The following is a 21,969-nucleotide window of genomic DNA, read 5'->3' as shown; positions in this document are numbered from 1 at the left end:
ACTCTATCGAGTAGGCCTTACTCTGTCGAGTAAGGGTAAGTTGCGTTTTAGAAAAGTTTCTGACCTATTGGGTACTCGATCGAGTAGCTGGGGCACTCGATCGAGTAAGGGGGTACTTGATCGAGTACCTCGGGTACTCGATCGAGTAGCCGGTTTTACGGGGAGTTTTCTCGGGTTTTGTTAATTATGCGATTAAGGTATATAAGCTTTGTCGTCATTATTCTAAATCACTTTTGCAAAACCTAAATTACTGTTTAAGAGAGAAAGCAAGCAAGTTCTTCATCCTAATCGCATAATTAGCAATCCCCGGAGTTTGGAAGGTCAGTTCTTGTCGTTGGTTATACCGTTGAGTTCCTTGCGTCGAGGGTAAGATCTATGTACCCTTTTTATTGTCTTTCCTTTGATTTGGTTAAACCCTAATTTAGAGATTTGGGGGTTTATGTGTAGTATGTGATTTGGTAGCCTTTATATGTTGTATGATAGGAGGAGGGTTCATAGAGGAAGCTTTTTGATTCAGCAGTAGAGACCGTCTAATTGTGTGCTTACCAGGTAGGATTTCCTACTCAGTATTAGTCCCATAATGGGATATTGGTTGATGTGTTGTGGTTGATTGAATAATATAGTAATTGTATTGTGACGGTTGTGATTGTGATTGTGATTTTGATTGTGATTGTGATTGCTGTCTGTGGTTCTTGAGGCGTGTCCTCGGCTGAGTGGGGTCACTTGCGGGAGTGGCTTCACGCCCTAGTTTCGCCTTCTGTGGAACCCGCCACAGAAGGGATGTGCACATTAATGGACAGGGTTATCGCTCACTATGTGGAGCGGGGATTTGGTGGGTACGGCTGCGGTCCCCCAGCGCGGTGGTCCAAAGGACGGTCGGTGATTGAGATGATGGGATTTGGCGTGATTGTGTGTGTGTGACAGTTAAGCTGTCTGTTTATCGTATTGTTAATATATATTGAATTGTGTGATTAGTACTGACCCCGATGTTGTTTTGTAAACCTGCGGTGATCCATTCGGGGATGGTGAGCAGATATTGAGCAGGTATTGAGATGAGTACTGGGATAGCTGGGATTGCCTGTAATACTCCATATTTATGAGTCTTTGGGTACTCTATCGAGTAGGCCTTACTCTGTCGAGTAAGGGTGAGTTGCGTTGTAAAATAGTTTCTGAGCTGTTGGGTACTCGATCGAGTAACTAGGATACTCGATCGAGTAAGGGGGCACTCGATCGAGTACCTAAGCTACTCGATCGAGTAGCCGGTTTACGGGGAGTTTTTCTCGGGTTTTGTTAATTATGCGATTAAGATATATAATCTTTCCGTCACCATTCTAAACACTTTTACAAAAACCTAATTTACTGTCAAAGAGAGAAAGCAAGTTCATTCATTATCTTAATCGCATTGTTAGCAAATCCCGGAGTTTGGAAGGTCGGTTTTCATCGTTTGTTATACCGTTGAGATCCTTGCGTCGAGGGTAAGATCTATGTACCCTTTTTATTGTCTTTCCTTTAATTTGGTTAAACCCTAATATGGGGATTTGGGGGTTTTGTGTAGATTGTGATTTAGTAGTGTTTATGTGCTTGTATGATAGGAGGAGGTTTTGTAGAAGAGGCTTTTTGATACAGCTGTTGATACCGTCTGACGGTTGTGCTTTCCAGGTAGGATTTCCTACTCAGTATTAGTCCCATAATGGGATGATTGTTGATGTGTTGAGATTGATTGTTTGATATAGTAATTGTATTGTGACGGCTGTGATTGTGATTGTGATTGTCTGTCTATGGCTCTCGAGATGCGTTCTCGGCTGAGTGGGGTCACTTGCGGGAGTGGCTTCACGCCCTAGTTTCGCCCTTCGTGGAACCCGCCACGGAAGGGGATGTGCACATTAATGAACAGGGAATTCGCTCATTGTGAAGAGCGGGGATTTGGTGGGTACGACTGCGGTCCCCCACAGGCAGGGCTGGTCCAGTGGACAGTCGGTGATTGAGATTGTTGGGATTGGTGTGATGGTGTGTGTGCGTGACGGTTAAGCTGTCTGTTTATCTTATTGTTGATATATTAAATTGTGTGATTAGTACTGACCCCGTTTAAATGTTTTAAAAACTGTGGTGATCCATTCGGGGGTGGTGAGCAGTTATTGAGCAGGTATGATATGACGCGTATGGGATAGCTAGGATGAGTCATCACGTGGCAGTTAGAAGTCTTCCATTTGTGTCGACGACGATATTTTATAGCTTTGATAGTTTTAGCGATGAGACCGTCTGAGAATCTTGTATTTCTTTTTATCGGTTTGGAATTGCTATGTAATCACTTTAAACTTTATTTACTTTTAAAGTTGTTTCGTTATTGTCTTATGAATATCATGCCTCGGGTAACCGAGATGGTGGCATCCTTATACCTGAGTGGTCCTGGTAAGGCACTTGGAGTGTGGGGGTGTTACAAATGGTATCAGAGCGACGATCCTGAAACCTGTAACCAATGAATTTAATGAATATAGGGAGTCAATTAAAATGAACCCGGGGTAAAGGTTGTAGGAGCTAATGCAAAGGCTTGGGAGACGTCCTAAAGTCGCGAACTCGCCCTACAATTTTGAATCGGTCACCATGGGATATGAGTCGGGATCGCTATGTGTTTACCTTATGCATTGTGTACCTATGTAGTGATGTGTGGCATGAATCAGTGGATGTATGTATGTGGAGAATGGGGAATGTGTAGAAAAGATGGTGATGATGTGATTTCGTAAGTTATTGATTGAAAGCATGATAGTTGGTTTACAATGTTGTTTTGAATTGTAGGAAAAGTATATGAGAATGATGAATGATGTGGTAGAAAAAGGAAGTAGTTCATATGTGATAATATGTGATGAATGATGATGTTGCAGGATGGATGATTCATAATGTGGCATAATAATAACATGTGCATAGGAATGTTGTGTCGTATACGTATATTTGGTTTGCATAAGGTTGCATGATAAGTTTCTGTACTTGTCCACTATTGTTCATGTGTATATGTGGTAAGAAGTGTGTAGCTGTAATGAATGAATTGGTTGGAAGAGATTAAGTAAGTAATTGCATAAAAATATGAAATTCATGTGTAGAACATGTTTATGTGGGTAATGGATTTTAATAATATGGCAATGTTTGTAACATGTGAATAGGGGATTTTATGTTGTATATTATGTTATTGTGTACGTAAAGTTATAAAATAAAAGCATGTGGTAAATCGTGATTGACAAGTTAAATAATTGATGTGCATGATTAATGTTGTTGCTTGGCTTTTGAAAATAGTAACATATGATTATGAATACTGGTTTTATGAGTTTTGGACTGGTTTTGTTTGCTTGGTTGTTGTTTAAGTTGTTTGGAAGTAAAATCAAGTAGTTGTGTTTTTCAATTATAAAGAGGTTGTCTTTAAACTGTTATAACTTGAGATGCATAAATGATTTTGATGTGATTCCAATTGGAGGTGATAGATTGTCCTTTTACGATTCTAACGATAGGTCACACGCCCAAAACGACCAAGAAATGAGGGAGTTATGACTGTTTTACGAAAACTGGACAGTGCTGAGAATTGGGGTACTCGATCGAGTAGCCTTGGTACTCGATCGAGTAATGGGGAACTCGATCGAGTACGTTAGTTACTCGATCGAGTAGCCCTGGTGATTTGTTTTACGTGCTTCTGATCTTCACCTACTCGATCGAGTAAGTCCCTTACTCGATCGAGTGGCCGGTACTCGATCTAGTGACCCCTGTTTTGGGTCATATGCTTATCTTTTGACATTCGTTGCACATTATGTTTAATTCAAAGTTGTTATTTTACTTCTTTATGCATTGTTTTACATGTAAGTTGGTCTTGATACGTAAGTTACCCAATCTTATGGGGTGGTGAGTGGCACCTTATGGTGAGTATGAGTTTGGTGGGAGGAGATGAGCTATATGTGGTTGTGCTGAGAAGTGGAAAAAGAAAAAGAATATTGATGAGTTGATTGAGGCATGGTGCAAGTTTTGGTGAGACGTGGTGAGTGATTTATTCGCGAAATTGAGTGATGTAAAAGTAAGTGAAAGTGGGTAAGGGATGATGTGGGTCTAAGGAACGTGAGAATGAAAAGATTGAAAGGAAGGTTTGGATAGTGGCAACTTGAGATGTGTAAAGAATTATGGAGTGAGATGGTTAGGAGTCGTGTGGGTCAAGAATATATGTAGTGAAAGTTCGTTTTAAAGGGGTTGAGAAGAGTGGTATATAGTGAACTTTATGGAGACATGTTGCGAGGTGGATTTGTAGACAGTGAGTGAGTTTGGGAGATTTGGTTTATTAAGAGGTGAAACTACGTGTGATTTCTTTGGGCATTTAACGGCATGAAATGAAGTTGTTTAAACAGTGAACGTTGATTTTATGGATAGGTTAGTGACAAGTGTGAGCGATAGCATAATAAGAGAAGATCCATGGTAAGAAAGAGTGAGATGATATCGATATGAAATAATGGGATTTGAGCTTTGGCGGAATGAGAAGGTAATCGGAGCACTAAAGAATTAGATAGAAGTAATAAGAAGTTGAGCTATTAAATGGTATTGTTGAATGCGAAGAGAAAGGAAGAGTAAAAAGTAAGCTAAGGAAAATTTTCACCGGAGTTAAGTGATATAAAGGTAAGGAATCATCGAAATGTGTGATATTATCATAAGGATGTTAGTTAATGGTTATATGGGAGCTTCAGGACAACATGATTAATAATGAGTTTCGAGGAATTAAGGGAGTAAGAGTTGGTGGAGTATTTACACGATAGGAGATTTTTGGTGGAAAGTTAGATGACGATACAATTAAGATAGTATTGGGAATAATGTTGAGGTAATATTGTTGATGGGTTTGATGTTCTTTATTTGGGGATGTTAACCAAAGATAGGAGAAAAACCGTGTTGTTTTGATATGAGTGTAAGAGATTTGATATACGAGCAGTGGTGGTATTGTGGTGTTGTCACTAGTGGTTAAGGGTGATGATAGATAAGAAAGACAGCAGTCCTAGAGAGGTTGATTTTACAAAGGCCGGATTGATATGTATGGTTGTAAGGGAGTATAAGATGTGGTTATATGAGGCGAGCGCTAGTGGTTGAATATTAATGGTATGGCATGAGGTGATGGTTATGCGAATGGGAAAATATGTTATGAGGGGCATATGAGTTAAGCTCGGGTGACAGGTAACCTTTATCGAGTGGTAACTTACGTGATCAGGATTGACTAGTTGGATGTGATTATGAGTCTATGATGTGTATAAATGTTTGTGTGAGGTTCTGACCTCACGAGAAGCGGTATGGTGTGATAGTTATAAAGATGTTATATGAATGTTTGTGATATATGTAGGGTACGACAAGCTGATGGAATGAGGCTAAAAAGGTAATAGTTTGATTGATTTGGCATGACTAGTTATAATTTTATGTGTATTGATAACACATGCGTATTCCGTGAAATGGTAGAGATGATGTTCATGAGGTGCTTATCTGTTTATCCATATAATATGTTGCTTTGTGATTTAGTAAAGTGGATTTGAGTAAGTTTTTCTTGTCCGAGAAGTTATGTTGAGTCAGTGCTTATGGGATTGTGTAAGTTGTGATGACTATCGATGTGGTTGTGGTGCCTCGGGTGGTGATTCGGGCACGGTATTTAGTGTTGTGATGCGGGTATTTTCGCACTGCGGTGTGGTGGTTGGTGGCGGTGTTGCGATGCCGTCACCGGTTGTTGTGGAGTAGACGGGATGATTATGATTTGAGTTTCGAAAGTACATACTAGTTATACATAAATTGTTGTTTTGTTTGATGTTGCTTCCTGTGAGTTTCAGTTTATACAGATAGACATGTTGTTTTGTTTGTTGATGTTTCTTACCAGTTTCAGCTTGGGTGTGAGGGTAGAGTATGATATGGGAGAAAGTTGTGTATGTTTTGTTGTTGTGATGGTATAGTGATTTTCTGTTGATAGGGCACAGTTGTAAGAGGTTGTACAGAACATTTGACCTTGTTGTAGATGAGACATCGGTGCACATAGTCATGGCAAGTGATTCGTAGAACATGTGTGGTAATGATCTGAAAGCTGCAGGTGGTTTTAATCTTTCGTTAGGCCAGTGAGGGAAGGGTGTTTGGATTTAGTGTCTTGTTAAGTCATGTATGAGTTTTGCAGTGATGAAAGAAAAGAACTTGAGGATCTTGTGTGAGTGTACGTAACACGTGTGGATCATGAGTTATGCGTTTGGCGATAGAAGTTTTATATAGCCTATATAGAGAGGTATGTCATGTTGCGGTAATGTGGAAGAGTTGGAGTATTGGTTATGCTAAGGGTTTTGCGGTATTAGTTAGATGGAGTGCAGAGTGAATTGAAGTATGAGAACTGTTTAAGTAAGAAAGCCTTGGAAATAGGAACGGTTATAGAAATGAGGTATAGGCGGTTATCTTTGACATGTGGTGGTGATGAGGATGATGAGATGTTTTAACTAAGGATTTAGTATTAGTGAATTACGAGGACGTAACATTTGTCTTAAGAGGAGTAGGATGCGATAAAAGTGAGTTTCATGGTTGTGCATGTTGTAAAATAATTGGAAGTAGAGTGTTAGCATAGCGTAAAGAAGGGATTTGTTTTGTGGTTGATGTTGTTAAAAGGCCATGGCCGTGCTTATAGTAGTGTGATGTTTAGGAGTTCGAGAGTTTTGATAGTGGCTTGATGATGTTTATGAGTGTAAGTAAACTTCGAGGACGAAGTTCCTGTTAAGGGTGGTAGAATGTAACATTCCGTTTGATGTTAGGGGTATTTTGATATTGGATTAGCTCTGGATGATGTATTACGGAGCTAGTTGGTAGTGTATGGAGTTAGTGTTGAGAGAGATATAATGGAGTCGATACGATATCGTGAGCCATGTTGTGGAGGTAGGAATAGTTAGTGGAGTTGATGTTACGAGTTCATGTTTGGGTTGGAGTTTTGTTTTGAGTTCTTAGTCACGTTGTTGTGTCTTGATCGAGTTAGTATGTTTGTTTTTGAGTATGGGTTGAACTTCGGGGACGAAGTTCTTTTTAAGGAGGGAAGACTGTAATACTCCGTATTTATGAGTCTTTGGGTACTCTATCGAGTAGGCCTTACTCTGTCGAGTAAGGGTGAGTTGCGTTGTAAAATAGTTTCTGACCTGTTGGGGGCACTCGATCGAGTACCTTAGCTACTCGATCGAGTAGCCGGTTTACGGGGAGTTTTTCTCGGGTTTTGTTAATTATGCGATTAAGATATATAATCTTTCTATCACCATTCTAAACACTTTTACAAAAACCTAATTTACTGTCAAAGAGAGAAAGCAAGTTCATTCATCATCTTAATCGCATTGTTAGCAAATCCCGGAGTTTGGAAGGTCGGTTTTCATCGTTTGTTATACCGTTGAGATCCTTGCGTCGAGGGTAAGATCTATGTACCCTTTTTATTGTCTTTCCTTTAATTTGGTTAAACCCTAATATGGGGATTTGGTGGTTTTGTGTAGATTGTGATTTAGTAGTGTTTATGTGCTTGTATGATAGGAGGAGGTTTTGTAGAAGAGGCTTTTTGATACAGCTGTTGATACCGTCTGATGGTTGTGCTTTCCAGGTAGGATTTCCTACTCATTATTAGTCCCATAATGGGATGATTGTTGATGTGTTGAGATTGATTGTTTGATATAGTAATTGTATTGTGACGGCTGTGATTGTGATTGTGATTGTCTGTCTATGGCTCTCGAGATGCGTTCTCGGCTGAGTGGGGTCACTTGCGGGAGTGGCTTCACGCCCTAGTTTCGCCCTTCGTGGAACCCGCCACGGAAGGGGATGTGCACATTAATGAACAGGGAATTCGCTCATTGTGAAGAGCGGGGATTTGGTGGGTACGACTGCGGTCCCCCACTGGCAGGGCTGGTTGATGTGACCATTATTTGCGCACATTTAGTCCCCTAATTGAGCCTATTTTGCATACTATTATAGCATTCTTTGGCCATTTTATCCGTCAAAACCTTCCTATTTGCTTTTCTATCGCATTTCATCTGTTTTGTAGAAAAGGAGATAATAAGGCGGAAATTCCCGTCTTTCGTGCATATTTGGAAGCCACTTGACGATACTAGATGGACTAGTATGAAGAGGAAGCAAGGACCAAAGACCAATCCTACAAGAATAAAACGAAAGTGAGCAAAAGGGAAGAAAAGAAGGAGAATCACTGCTGAAGAACAATCCGAGCGGATTGTCTCCAATCCGCCCGTCTCCACGTAGCACAATCCGAGCGGATTTCCACCAAAGACGCTCGGATTGCCCCGCCAGAATCCGCCCGGATTCCTTCGAATCCGCTCGTCTTCCATCAACAGAATCTGCCCGTCCCGACACCAATCCGCCCGGATTCCTTTACAGCATAATTTCGTCTTCTTCAAGCTCCGTGAAAGACGCCCTTCCTTCGAAAAATACCGGAGTCTCCCTGCTCAAATCTCAAAAGTGTAATTACTAGTTTAGCCCTTAGTTAACCCTAATGCATCCACCTAATTTCCACTATAAATACCCCATTTGTAATAATCCTTGAAGACATCTTTTTAGCTAGAAAAATCCTCTCTTAGATTAGATTAGGAGTAGATTAGAATAGATTACTCTTTAATCTTTCCACAAATCTCACATTAATCTCTCCTTAATTATTGTTCAAGTTTATTATTCAAGTTTGTTACTTTTGGGTAATTGAAGATTATTGGGTTATTATTGGAGGATTGACAACCCTTCATCAATCAATCAAGTTTCTTCTATTATTCTTTGCTTTATTATTTGGATCATCTCAAGTTTGGTATAATTCCTTTACTCTTTAATCTTCATTGTTTTTTTCCTCATTCTATTATCATGTTTACACTTGTTGTTATGTTTGACACCATTAATGACATGTTCTCCATGATAATGAGTGAGTAGTCTTTTAGCTAGGATTAGTGGGTAATTAGGGGAAACCAACATGGGATTGATTCATGCTTATTGATGTGACCATTATTTGCGCACATTTAGTCCCCTAATTGAGCCTATTTTGCATACTATTATAACATTCTATGGCCATTTTATCCGTCAAAACCTTCCTATTTGCTTTTCTATCGCATTTCATATGTTTTGTAGAAAAGGAGATAATAAGGCGGAAATTCCCGTCTTTTGTGCATATTTGGAAGCTACTTGACGATGATAGATGGACTAGTATGAAGGGGAAGCAAGGACAAAAGACCAATCCCGTAAGAATAAAATGGAAATGAGCAAAAAGGGAAGAAAGGAAGAAGAACCACTGCTGAAGAACAATCCGAGCGGATTGTCCCAGAATCCGCCCGTCTCCCCTCTACAATCCGAGCGTCCTGCTTTGAATCCGCTCGGATTGCCCCACTAGAATCCGCCCGGATTCCCTCGAATCCGCTCGGATTCCACTGCCAGATTCCGCCCGTCCCGACTCCAATACGCACGGATTTCTTCACAGCATAGTTTCGTCTTCTCCAAACTACGTGAAAGACTCCCTTCCTCCGAGAAATACCGGAGTCTCCCTGCTCAAATCTCAAAAGTGTAATTACTAGTTTAGCCCTTAGTTAACCCTAATGCATCCACCTAATTCCCACTATAAATACCCCATTTGTAAATAATCAAGGGGGATCCTGGGAGGAAGTTTTTACACAAGTTTTTAGAGTAGAAAATCCTTCTTTAGATTAGATTAGGAGTAGATTAGAATAGATTACTCTTTAATCTTTCCACAAATTACACATTAATCTCTCCTTAATTATTGTTCAAGTTTATTATTCAAGTTTATTATTGGGTAATTGAAGATTATTGGGTTATTATTGGGAGATTGACAACCTTCCATCAATCAATCAAGTTTCTTCTATTATTCTTGCTTTATTATTTGGATCATCTTAAGTTGGTATAATTCCTTTACTCTTTAATCTTTATTGTTCATTTCTTCATTCTATTATCATGTTTATACTTGTTGTGATGATTGACACCATTAATGACATGTTTCCCATGATAATGAGTGAGTAGTCTCTTAGCTAGGATTAATGGGTAACTAGGGGAGATAAACATGGGAAATAATCATGCTTAATTTAATATGTTTTCATAATCAAATTGCTTGCTTGTTGTGATGTCAACTTTATGCACATGTTATGTTTGATGAAATGCTAAGCCTATGAATCCTTGCATTTTTTACCATCTCTTATCTACTCAACTTGACTTGTAAGATATAAACCAACTCGAGTCTTGCTAGACCATGCATAGAAGTTGAATAGGAGGAAAGTAAGTCGACTTGTAGGTGTTGTACAATCTAATCGATTCGGCTCCGGGACCCAACCCTTCCTATGAACCGTAAGACATAACCCAACTCGGTTCCTCCACAACATTAATTGCTTGCAACCTTGTAAACATGTTTGTATGATCAACACCATGAATCCCCCATGACCCCATGATATCCTAGCACTTTTAATCATTTGTTTACATCCTTCTTTTATTGCTTGTTTTACTATATTGCTTGCATTAGTTTAGACACAACTACAAACCCAAATCAATCGTGACACTAGCACAAATTGAGATAGATAGACTTAGAACCCAAAGCACACCGTCCCATGGATCGACCTCGACTTACCGCTAACTAGTTGTATGTTGAGTATTATAAATGTGTTTGATTGGATGAGTGACGACATCGTCCGTATCACTTAATCTAATATGTTCACATGATTAAATTGCTTGCTTGTTGTGATGTCAACTTTATGCACATGTTATGTTTGATGAAATGCTAAGCCTATGAATCCTTGCATTTACAACCATCTCTTATCTACTCAACTTGACTTGTAAGATATAAACCAACTCGAGTCTTGTTAGACCATGCATAGAAGTTGATTAGGAGGAAAGTAAGTCGACTTGTAGGTGTCGTACAATCTAATCGATTCGGCTCCGGGACCCAACCCTTCCTAAGAACTGTAAGATATAACCCAACTCGGTTCCTCCACAACACTAATTGCTTGCAACCTTGTAAACATGTTTGTATGATCAACACCATGATTTCCCTATGACCCCATGATATCCTAGCACTTTTAATCAATTGTTTACATCTTTCCTTTTATTGCTCGTTCTACTTTATTGCTTGCATTAGTATAGACACAACTACAAACCCAACCAAATTGTGACACTAGCATAAATTGAGATAGATAGACTTAGAACCCAAAGCACACCGTCCCATGGATCGACCTCGACTTACCGCTAACTAGTTGTTTGTTGAGTATTATAAATGTGTTTGATTGGATGAGTGACGACATCGTTCGGATCACTGGTCCAGTGGACAGTCGGTGATTGAGATTGTTGGGATTGGTGTGATGGTGTGTGTGCGTGACGGTTAAGCTGTCTGTTTATCTTATTGTTGATATATTAAATTGTGTGATTAGTACTGACCCCGTTTAAATGTTTTAAAAACTGTGGTGATCCATTCGGGGGTGGTGAGCAGTTATTGAGCAGGTATGATATGACGCGTATGGGATAGCTGGGATGAGTCATCATGTGGCAGTTAGAAGTCTTCCGCTGTGTCAGACGATATTTTATAGCTTTGATAGTTTTAGCAGTAGACCGTCTGAGAATCTTGTATTTCTTTTTATCGGTTTGGAATTGCTATGTAATCACTTTAAACTTTATTTACTTTTAAAGTTGTTTCGTTATTGTCTTATGAATATCATGCCTCGGGTAACCGAGATGGTGGCATCCTTATACCTGAGTGGTCCTGGTAAGGCACTTGGAGTGTGGGGGTGTTACATTGCCACGACATGATGATAGGAGTCTTCCGCTGTAGCTTATTAGTTATTTACATTTCAGTTAGAACAGTCAGTTTGAGGACATGTGTTATACATTTGGTTTGGTTTTGAGATTTGTAACTCTTCGCTAAGTATTTATATTTAAACGTTGTTTCTTCATTGTTTATTTGATTATCATTGCCTCGGGTAACCGAGATGGTAATGTCTTCATACCTGAGTGGTCCTGGTAAGGCACTTGGAGTATGGGGGTGTTACAAATGGTATCAGAGCGACGATCCTGAAACCTGTAACCAATGAACCTAATGAACATAGAGAGTCAATTAAAATGAACCCGGGGTAAAAGTTGTAGGAGCTAATGCAAAGGCTTGGGAGACGTCCTAAAGTCGCGAACTTGCCCTACAATTTTGAACCGGTCACATGGGGGGTGTATGTCAAGGTCGTAGGTGTTGCTTGGTTAGCTTGTGTAAGAATGTGATGAAGTGTGTGTAATTGTTGGATGTTTGAAGTAGAAAGTTGAGAATTTGAAAGAAAGGTTAATGATATATGTAGACTTGTTGTTGGAGTGATAACATGTTGGATGTTTACAAGGTGGCATTTAATAACATGATATAATGATCTCATAGATCGTACGAAAAGATGCGTAGCATTATATGCTTAGTTATGATATAATATGTGGTTTTATAAAGTTTTTAGCATGTTAGCATATGATATAGCATGCGGGTAGCGTTTCTGAGTTAGCATGACTCGATCGAGTGGGACTGACTTGATCGGGTGGGTTTTTGACGATTTTGAGTCCAGAATCGTGTTTTTGGGTACTCGATCGAGTAACTAGGGGTACTCGATCGAGTAGGGGGTCACTCGATTGAGTAGCCTAGATACTCGGTCGAGTATGTTAGAGATCAGAAGGTCTGTTTGGGGTCTGATGTTTGGGTACTCGATCGAGTATGTTGGGCACTCGATCGAGTAGCCCGTTACTCGATCGAGTATGTTTGGGCACTCGATCGAGTAGGTTCTGGGCAGCGTGTTTTCATGTTTTGAGGTTTAGTACATGTGTTTATGTCTACCCTTTCTTATATATAGTTTCAAGATGCCGCCCAAGAAGACTGCTTTGTATGCGAGAGCTGAGCTTATGAACATAGATGACATCGTTAAGATGTTGGAGCATCAGGATGCTCTCACTGAGGCTTTAAAGACTGTGGGGAAAGATAAGGATAAGGATAAGGAAAAGGAGGTTGATCATTCTAAAATCAGCCTTTATATCGCGAGGTTTAACCCGAAAGAGTACAAGGGAGTTGGGGAGCCTAACCTTCTTGATAGTTGGTTGAGAGAGATGGAGAACATATTAGATTTGGTTCACTGTCCTGATGAGATGAGAGTGGAACAAGCTGCGTTCTATCTGAGGGAGGCAGCTGGCAAGTGGTGGGATACAGTGAAGGTGAGTGCTAAGGAGATATATACAAACCAAGGTTTACCTGCTATACCTTGGGAGGAGTTTCGCAGGGCTGTGAGAAAGGAGTTCGTACCGGAGCATGTGAGGAGTAAGTTGAGGGAAGAGTTAAGAGTTTGACAGTTTTAAGATGACCGCTGAGATGTCTGTGGCCGAGTACTACAGGCAATTCAATGAGAAGTCTAGGTATGCTGAGGATATGGGTTTGAGTGAGGAAAACCTGGCGTTGAGGTTTGAGAGGGGGTTGACCCCTAAGATTATGGATAAGTTACCCGTGGGGATCCTTACTGATGTTAAGGAAGCTTATGAGAGGGGTCGGGAGAGCCGAGAGGTTGGTGGAGATGGCTCGGGAGAGGTTAGGTGGTAAGAAAAGGAAGTCGAGAGCGAGGGTGGTGGCCGGTCTAATCACAAGAAAGGCAATCACAAATCGGTCTAAGGGGTTTTCTTAAGGGTCGGGGTTCGATCTTTGGGGCTTCCTTTGGGCGCGGCCGGGGAAGTGTTAGTGGTAGTTGGGGTGTGACCTGCTATAGCTGTGGTGGTGTAGGCCACAAGAGACATGAGTGCACAAGTGCACCGGGATCTTTTCAGAGACCTGCGCAGAGCTTCGCGAGCAACAGACCGGCTGGATCATGGCCAAACCGGGGAAGTAAGAGTTACCAGAGCGGAGGCAACCGCAACGGCGGTAATTCTTATCAGAAACCACCAACGAACAACAACAACAATCAAGGGTCGGGTGCTAAGCCGACCACTTCAGCTAGTACTGTCCAGGGAGGTGGACAGAAGACCAGTGGAAAGTTATTCATGATGGAGAAGAAAGCAGCTGAGGAAGATGCGCACGTTATCACCGGTACATTCCTTGTTAATGGTATTCCTACCTTTGTTTTGTTTGATTCGGGGGCTTCTCAGTCGTTTGTGTCTTCAAGTCATGTTAAACAGTTGGGTTTGAGGGTATATGAGTCTGTTAGTGAGCGAGTTTTTATACCTTCGGGTGAGTCTGTATCGTGTGGGAGATTGTTTAGAGATGTATCTATGATAGTTGGGCAAGTTGATCTACCTGTAGACTTGCTAGAGTTTCCTTTTGACGGTTTTGAGATGATAGTCGGGATGGATTGGTTAGGAAAGTATAAAGCTAAGATAGACTGTCATCAAAAGAAAGTGTCTTTAAGAGGTCCTAAGGGTGTTAGTGTGTCTTATCGTGGGTTTCTAGTCAAACCCAAAGTTAAGTTGATTGCAGCTGTCACCTTGAAGTCTTATTTGAGGAAGGGATGTCCTTTGATCTTGTGCCATGTGAGAGATGACCGGATAGAGAGTCCGACAGTTGATGAGATACCAGTGGTGGGAGAGTTTGCCGACGTTTTTTCCTGACGAGATTCCGGGGTTGCCACCGAAGAGGGAGATAGATTTCACCGTTGAGTTGAAGCCAGGGACGGGGCCAATCTCTAAGGCACCGTACCGCATGGGTCCTAAGGAGATGGAGGAGCTTAGGAAGCAGTTGGATGATTCGATAGAGAAGGGATACATTAGACCAAGTGTATCGCCGTGGGGAGCACCAGTTCTTTTCGTGAAGAAGAAAGCTGGGAGTTTGAGGTTGTGCATAGATTACAGGGAGCTGAACCGAGTGACGATAAAGAACAAGTATCCTTTGCCAAGGATAGATGACCTGTTTGATCAGTTGAGTGGTGCATCAGTCTTTTCTAAGATTGATTTGAGGTCGGGGTACCATCAGGTGAAAATTAGAGATGTGGACATACCAAAGACAGCTTTCACGTCGAGGTATGGCCATTATGAGTATGTGGTGATGCCGTTTGGGTTGTCTAATGCACCGGCTGTGTTTATGGATTTGATGAATAGAATCTTCAGACAGTTCTTGGACCAATTTGTAATGGTATTTATCGATGACATCTTAGTCTACTCTAAGACTAAGGAGGAGCATGAGGAGCATCCGAGGATCGTGTTGCAAACTTTGAGGGATCATGAGTTGTATGCTAAGTTGTCCAAGTGTGAGTTTTGGTTAGAGAAAGTTGCTTTTCTGGACATGTGATCTCTAAGGAGGGAGTAGTCAGTGGATCCGGCGAAGATTGAGGCGGTGACAAAGTGGGAAGCACCTAAGAATGTCGCTGAGGTTAGGAGTTTCTTGGGTTTAGCTGGATATTACAGACGGTTCGTGAAAGATTTCTCCAAGATAGCTAGACCTATGACAGCGTTGATGAGAAAAGAGAACAGGTTTCGTTGGGATGAGAGTTGTGAGACGGCGTTCCAAACATTAAAGGAGCGTTTGACCACAGCTCCTGTCTTAGCATTGCCTGAAGGGAGCGAGAACTTTGAGGTTTATACAGATGCCTCGAAGAATGGGTTGGGATGTATGTTGATGCAGAATGGTAAAGTGATTGCCTATGCTTCTAGGCAATTGAAGCCTTATGAGGAGAACTACCCTACCCATGATCTGGAGTTGGGTGCAGTGGTGTTTGCTCTCAAGATTTGGAGACATTACCTTTATGGAGCAATCTTTAAAGTATTTTCTGATCACAAGAGTCTCAAGTACATTTTCACTCAGAAGGAGTTGAACATGAGACAGAGGAGGTGGATGGAGCTGATTGGCGATTATGACATGGAAATCATCTACCATGAAGGGAAGGCCAATGTTATAGCTGATGCTTTGAGTAGGAAGAGTGTACATTCTCTATCTTTGATGAGGCTGAGAGATGAGGTAGCGAGGTTTGGGATACATATGATGCAGAAAGGAGATGCCATGGGTGATATGACAGTACAGCTTGAGTTTTATGATGACATTCGAGGTAAGCAGACGTTGGATCCTAAGATAGTGGAGTGGAGAGCTGGAGTAGAGAAAGGGACAATGTCCCGGTTTTCTATTCATACAGATGGTAGTTTGAGGTTTGATGGTAGGTGGTGTGTTCCTAATGATGAGGAGTTGAAAAAGACTATCATGACAGAGGCGCATTGCACACCATATTCAATTCATCCAGATGGAGACAAGCTATACAAGGATTTGAAGAAAACGTTTTGGTGGCCTGGGATGAAGAAAGAGACAGCTGAGTTTGTGTCCCGTTGTTTGACATGCCAGAGAGTTAAAGGGGAACAGCGACGACCACAAGGCAAGATTCAGTCTTTAGAGGTACCTGAGTGGAAGTGGGAATCCATTTCCATGGATTTCATTGTGGGTTTGCCGAAGAGTCAACAAGATAACAACATGATTTGGGTAATAGTGGATCGACTGACCAAGTCAGCTCACTTTGTTCCAATGAAAGATACATGGACTAAAGCACAATTGGCTATGGCCAATCGAAAGAACGTGCTTAAGTTACATGGAGTCCCTAAGGACATAGTGTCTGACAGAGATGCGAGGTTTATATCGAGGTTTTGGAAGGAGTTGCAGGAATCGTTGGGAACAACTTTGAAGATGAGTAAAGCATTTCATCCTGCGACAGACGGACAAACTGAGAGAACAATCAAGACTCTTGAGGATATGTTGCGAGCTTGTGTGATGGATTTTGGTGGTAGCTGGGAACAGAGGTTGGATTTGATAGAGTTTTCTTACAATAACAGTTATCACACTAGTATTGGTATGGCACCGTTTGAGGCTTTGTATGGGAGGAGATGTAGGAGTCCGATTTGTTGGGACGATAGTGCTGAGGCAGTGGTTTTAGGACCAGAGATGGTGCATGAGATGGTGGAACAGATTAAGATGATCAGGGAACGGATGAGAGCAGCTCAGGATAGGCAAAAGAGTTATGCAGATCTACATCGACGGGATATAGAGTTTCAGGTTGGGGACAAGGTTCTTCTGAAAGTGTCTCCTATGCGTGGGGTTATGTGATTTGGGAAGAAAGGCAAGCTAAGTCAGAAGTTTATCGGGCCTTATGAGATCTTAGAGCGAGTTGGGGAAGTTGCTTATCATCTGGCTTTACCAGCTGCATTAGAGAGAGTGCATAATGTGTTTCATGTATCGCAGCTGCGGAAGTATGTGAGTGACCCGTCACATGTGTTAGAGGCAGAGAGCTTAGAGCTAGATGAGTCCTTATCATACCTTGAGGTGCCGGCATTCTTGACCGAAAGGTTAGAAAGACTAGGAGTGGTGAGACAGTTTTGCTTAAGATCCTTTGGTCTAACCACGAGACCGAGGAAGCTACATGGGAGCCAGAGGAGGCTATGAAAGAGCGTTACCCTTTCCTTTTTGATCAGGTATGTATGGTTACGGGGACGTAACCTTGTTTCTTTTAGGGGGGTAGGAGATGATCGCGAACAGTTTTTAAGAGTTTTATACCCCTTTTATATGTTGTGTCGGTATGTTTGTCGGGATGAGTTGGGTTAGTAACATGTTTTATGTTGAATTTTGTTGGGTTGTTGAGTCGGGAATGTTATGGGAGTACCTTTGTTTAGTAGTGGTTTGAACTTCGAGGACGAAGTTCCTTTTAAGGAGGGAAGACTGTAATACTCAGTATTTATAAGTCTTGGGGTACTCTATCGAGTAGGCCTTACTCTGTCGAGTAAGGGTAAGTTGCGTTTTAGAAAAGTTTCTGACTTGTTGGGTACTCGATCGAGTAGCTGGGGCACTCGATCGAGTAAGGGGGTACTTGATCGAGTACCTCGGGTACTCGATCGAGTAGCCGGTTTTACGGGGAGTTTTCTCGGGTTTTGTTAATTATGCGATTAAGGTATATAAGCTTTGTCGTCATTATTCTAAATCACTTTTGCAAAACCTAAATTACTGTTTAAGAGAGAAAGCAAGCAAGTTCTTCATCCTAATCGCATAATTAGCAATCCCCGGAGTTTGGAAGGTCAGTTCTTGTCGTTGGTTATACCGTTGAGTTCCTTGCGTCGAGGGTAAGATCTATGTACCCTTTTTATTGTCTTTCCTTTGATTTGGTTAAACCCTAATTTAGAGATTTGGGGGTTTATGTGTAGTATGTGATTTGGTAGCCTTTATATGTTGTATGATAGGAGGAGGGTTCATAGAGGAAGCTTTTTGATTCAAAGGTAGAGAGACCGTCTGATTGTGTGCTTACCAGGTAGGATTTCCTACTCAGTATTAGTCCCATAATGAGATATTGGTTGATGTGTTGTGGTTGATTGAATAATATAGTAATTGTATTGTGACGGTTGTGATTGTGATTGTGATTGTGATTGTGATTGCTGTCTGTGGTTCTCGAGGCGTGTCCTCGGCTGAGTGGGGTCACTTGCGGGAGTGGCTTCACGCCCTAGTTTCGCCTTACGTTGAACCCGCCACAGAAGGGATGTGCACATTAATGGACAGGGTTATCGCTCACTATGTGGAGCGGGGATTTGGTGGGTACGGCTGCGGTCCCCCACTGGCAGGGCTGGTCCAGTGGACAGTCAGTGATTGAGATGATGGGATTTGGCGTGATTGTGTGTGTGTGACAGTTAAGCTGTCTGTTTATTGTATTGTTAATATATATTGAATTGTGTGATTAGTACTGACCCCGGTGTTGTTTTGTAAACCTGCGGTGATCCATTCGGGGATGGTGAGCAGATATTGAGCAGGTATTGAGATGAGTACTGGGATAGCTGGGATTGCCACGACATGATGATAGGAGTCTTCCGCTGTAGCTTATTAGTTATTTACATTTCAGTTAGAACAGTCAGTTTGAGGACATGTATTATACATTTGGTTTGGTTTTGAGATTTGTAACTCTTCGCTAAGTATTTATATTTAAACGTTGTTTCTTCATTGTTTATTTGATTATCATTGCCTCGGGTAACCGAGATGGTAATGTCTTCATACCTGAGTGGTCCTGGTAAGGCACTTGGAGTATGGGGGTGTTATAGAGCTCCCTTGAAGTATTGCACTACTCACCTTAGTGAAGGCGATAGTCTCAAGTTTCCGGATTGACTTCTTCTTTGTGAGGATATCTTTCATATATTTCGCATAGGCCGGCACGTGATTGATTAATTCCGTGAAAGGAATCGAGACTTCCAAATTCTTCACAATTTCCATGAACTTTCCAAGTTGATCATCAAATTTGGGCTTGGCTTGACGACTTGGAAAAGTAAGTCTAATCACAATGGACTCCTTCTCCTTGACCTTGTCTTCATCTTTCTTTGAACTTTCTTCTTTTGATGATTCTCCATCCTTGGAGTTTTGCACAATTTCTTCCTTATCACTAGCTTCCACAACTTCATCCTCAACTTGCTTCTTCGGTGCTTCATACCTTGTACCGCTTCTCAAGTGAATGGCACTAACCGTTTCATGTCTTGGGGGATTAGTTTGAGGTGGTAATTGCCCCTTTTGTCTTTGTGAGCTTGAGGATGCTAGTTGAGTCAATTGGGTTTCCAACATCTTGGTGTGAGCTAGGATGTTGTTGATGGTGGTTTCCTTTGCTTGACTATCTTTTTGCATTTGAGTGAAAAACTCTTGTTGATTCTTTTGCATTTGGAGGACCGCTTTTTGGACATCAAAACCTTGGTCATTTTGGTGATTGTATGGATTTTGATTTTGGTAACCTTGGTTTTGATTGTAAAAGGGTCTTTGATTTTGGTTTCTCATAGGTGGTGGAGTGTATGTTGTTTGAGGGTTTTGGACATTTTGGCTTTTGTATGAGAGATTTGGATGGAATTTGGTGTTTTCATTGTAATAGTTGGAATAAGGGGTACCACTCTTGTATGCTTGGAAAGCATTCACTTGTTCATTCGTTCCCCTACATTCACCTTGGTCATGTCCCAAAGTTCCACAATTCTCACATATCCCACTTGGGATTGATGAGGATGCCGTCATGGCATTAACATGATGCTTTGGTGATTTTGAGACTTCTTCAAGTCTAGCCATAGCTTTTTCAAACTTCAAATTGATTGTGTCAATATGAGCACTAAGTTGAGCACCCAATTGAGTAACGGAGTCCACTTCATGCTTTCCTCCTTTAGTAGCCTTGCGAGGTCTACTATATTGTGAATTATGGACCGCCATTTCCTCAATCTTGTTCCATGTTTGATTGTCATCAACTTCGGTGAACATTCCATTTGATCCCATGTTGAGAATGTTCCTTGAATCTTCATATAAACCATTCTAAAATTGTTGTACCAAGAACCATTCGCTAAGTCCATGGTGAGGACATGAGCGACAAATTCCCTTGAACCGCTCCCAAGCTTCATACAAAGATTCTTCATCCCTTTGCTTAAAACCCGTAATTTGAGCTCTTAGCATGTTAGTCTTTTCTGGTGGGTAGAATTTTTTGTAGAAAGCTAGAGCCAACTTCTTCCAAGAATCTATTCCGAGAGTGGCCTTATCAAGGCCCTTCAACCATTGTTTCGCGGTGCCGATTAGAGAAAAAGGAAATAAGACCCATCGAATTTGGTCTTGAGTCACACTGGTTTGAGAGATTGCATCACAATAGTCGCAAAAGGTTTCCATATGAGAATGAGGGTCTTCACTAGGCATCCCCCCAAATTGGCTCCTTTCGACTAATTGGATAAAGGCGGATTTGGCAATAAAATTTACGGTTAGATGTTGTGGTGTAGGAGTACCATTGGGTAGGTTCTCCTCGGTGGGTACGGAATGTGACGAGAATTTAGGCATTGTAGGTTGATTTTGTGGGGTATTGTGTAATGGGTTCTCCTCTCCTTCTATTGCGAAAGGGTTGATGAACTCAATAGTTGGTTGAATAACTTCACTAATACCTCTCAAATTCCTCCTAGCAAGTCTCCTATTGTTTGTCAAGGTTCTTTCAATTTCACGGTCAAAAGGTAACAAATCACCTTGTGACCTTCTAGACATGCAAAATATCAAACAACTTAAAAACAATTAGAACAAACCTTGAGGAATTTTACTTCCCCAAGGTGAAGAAAGACACAACTAATAACAATAAAAAGGAAATCTAAATCAAACAAACACGGTCCCCGGCAACGGCGCCATTTTTTATCGGTCCGTTTCGTGTTCACAATTAAAGGTGTGGTCGTTGGGTCACGTCCGAATCAAAACACAATTTATAACTTCACAAACAACTCTACAATTAGTAAAGAGGCAAGTAAAGGTCGGATCCCAAGGGACGGGTATTGAAATGAGATTTCTATTGAAACTAGTGGTGTCTTAGGGGTGTCACAATTTGGGTTGATGTAGAAGGTCACTAACTAAAATAGCAATGGAAATAAACAAGCAAGATGAATTAAAAGAGGTGTAAACAATTGATTAAAAAGCACTAGGGTGTCATGGGATCATAGGGGAAGCATGGGAATTGATCATACAAACATGTTCTCAAATTATAAGCAAGCAATTATTGTTGTGATGGATTGAGTTGGGTTATATCTTACAATCCTAGAAAAGTTTGGGTCCCGGAGCCGAATCGATTAGATTGTACAACACCTACAAGTCGACTTAATCTTCCCTACTCAACAACATGCATGGTCTAATGAGACTCGAGTTGGGTTATGTCTTACAAGTCTCATTGAAAAGATAGGAGATGGTGGTAAATGCAAGGATTCATAGGCTTAGCATTTCATCAAATATAACATGTGCATGAGTTGAGATCAAAACCAGCAAGCAAATAAAATATGAAAGCATATTAATTTAAGCATGAATCATTCCCCATGTTGGTTTCCCCTAATCACCCATTAACCCTAGCTAAGAGACTACTCACTCATTATCATGTTGATCATGCTAGCAAGGTTGTCAATCATACCAACAAAATGAAACATGATGAATAAATGAAAGTAATTAACAATAATTAAAAAGGGATTAAGAGAATTATACCTACTAATGATTCCAATAATAAAGCAAAGATA

The 21,969-nt window shown here is 41.1% G+C and overlaps 1 long non-coding RNA gene and 1 other non-coding gene across 2 annotated transcripts in view; both read left to right on the top strand.

Annotated features, from left to right (window-relative positions):
* LOC141646064 (uncharacterized) overlaps positions 1–21,969 on the top strand; it is a 51,526-nt gene that overhangs the window by 10,413 nt on the left and 19,144 nt on the right. The gene's annotated exons all lie outside the window — the stretch shown is intronic.
* Positions 20,289–20,395, top strand: LOC141650525 (small nucleolar RNA R71). The gene has a single exon (XR_012546551.1). It is a non-coding gene; the product is annotated as a small nucleolar RNA R71 (small nucleolar RNA).

The sequence above is a fragment of the Silene latifolia genome, chromosome 3 (assembly GCF_048544455.1).
Source record: "Silene latifolia isolate original U9 population chromosome 3, ASM4854445v1, whole genome shotgun sequence".
Taxonomy (NCBI): domain Eukaryota; kingdom Viridiplantae; phylum Streptophyta; class Magnoliopsida; order Caryophyllales; family Caryophyllaceae; genus Silene; species Silene latifolia.
Note: the sequence above shows the minus strand (reverse complement) of the source record. Positions and strands in the feature narration are given on the sequence as shown.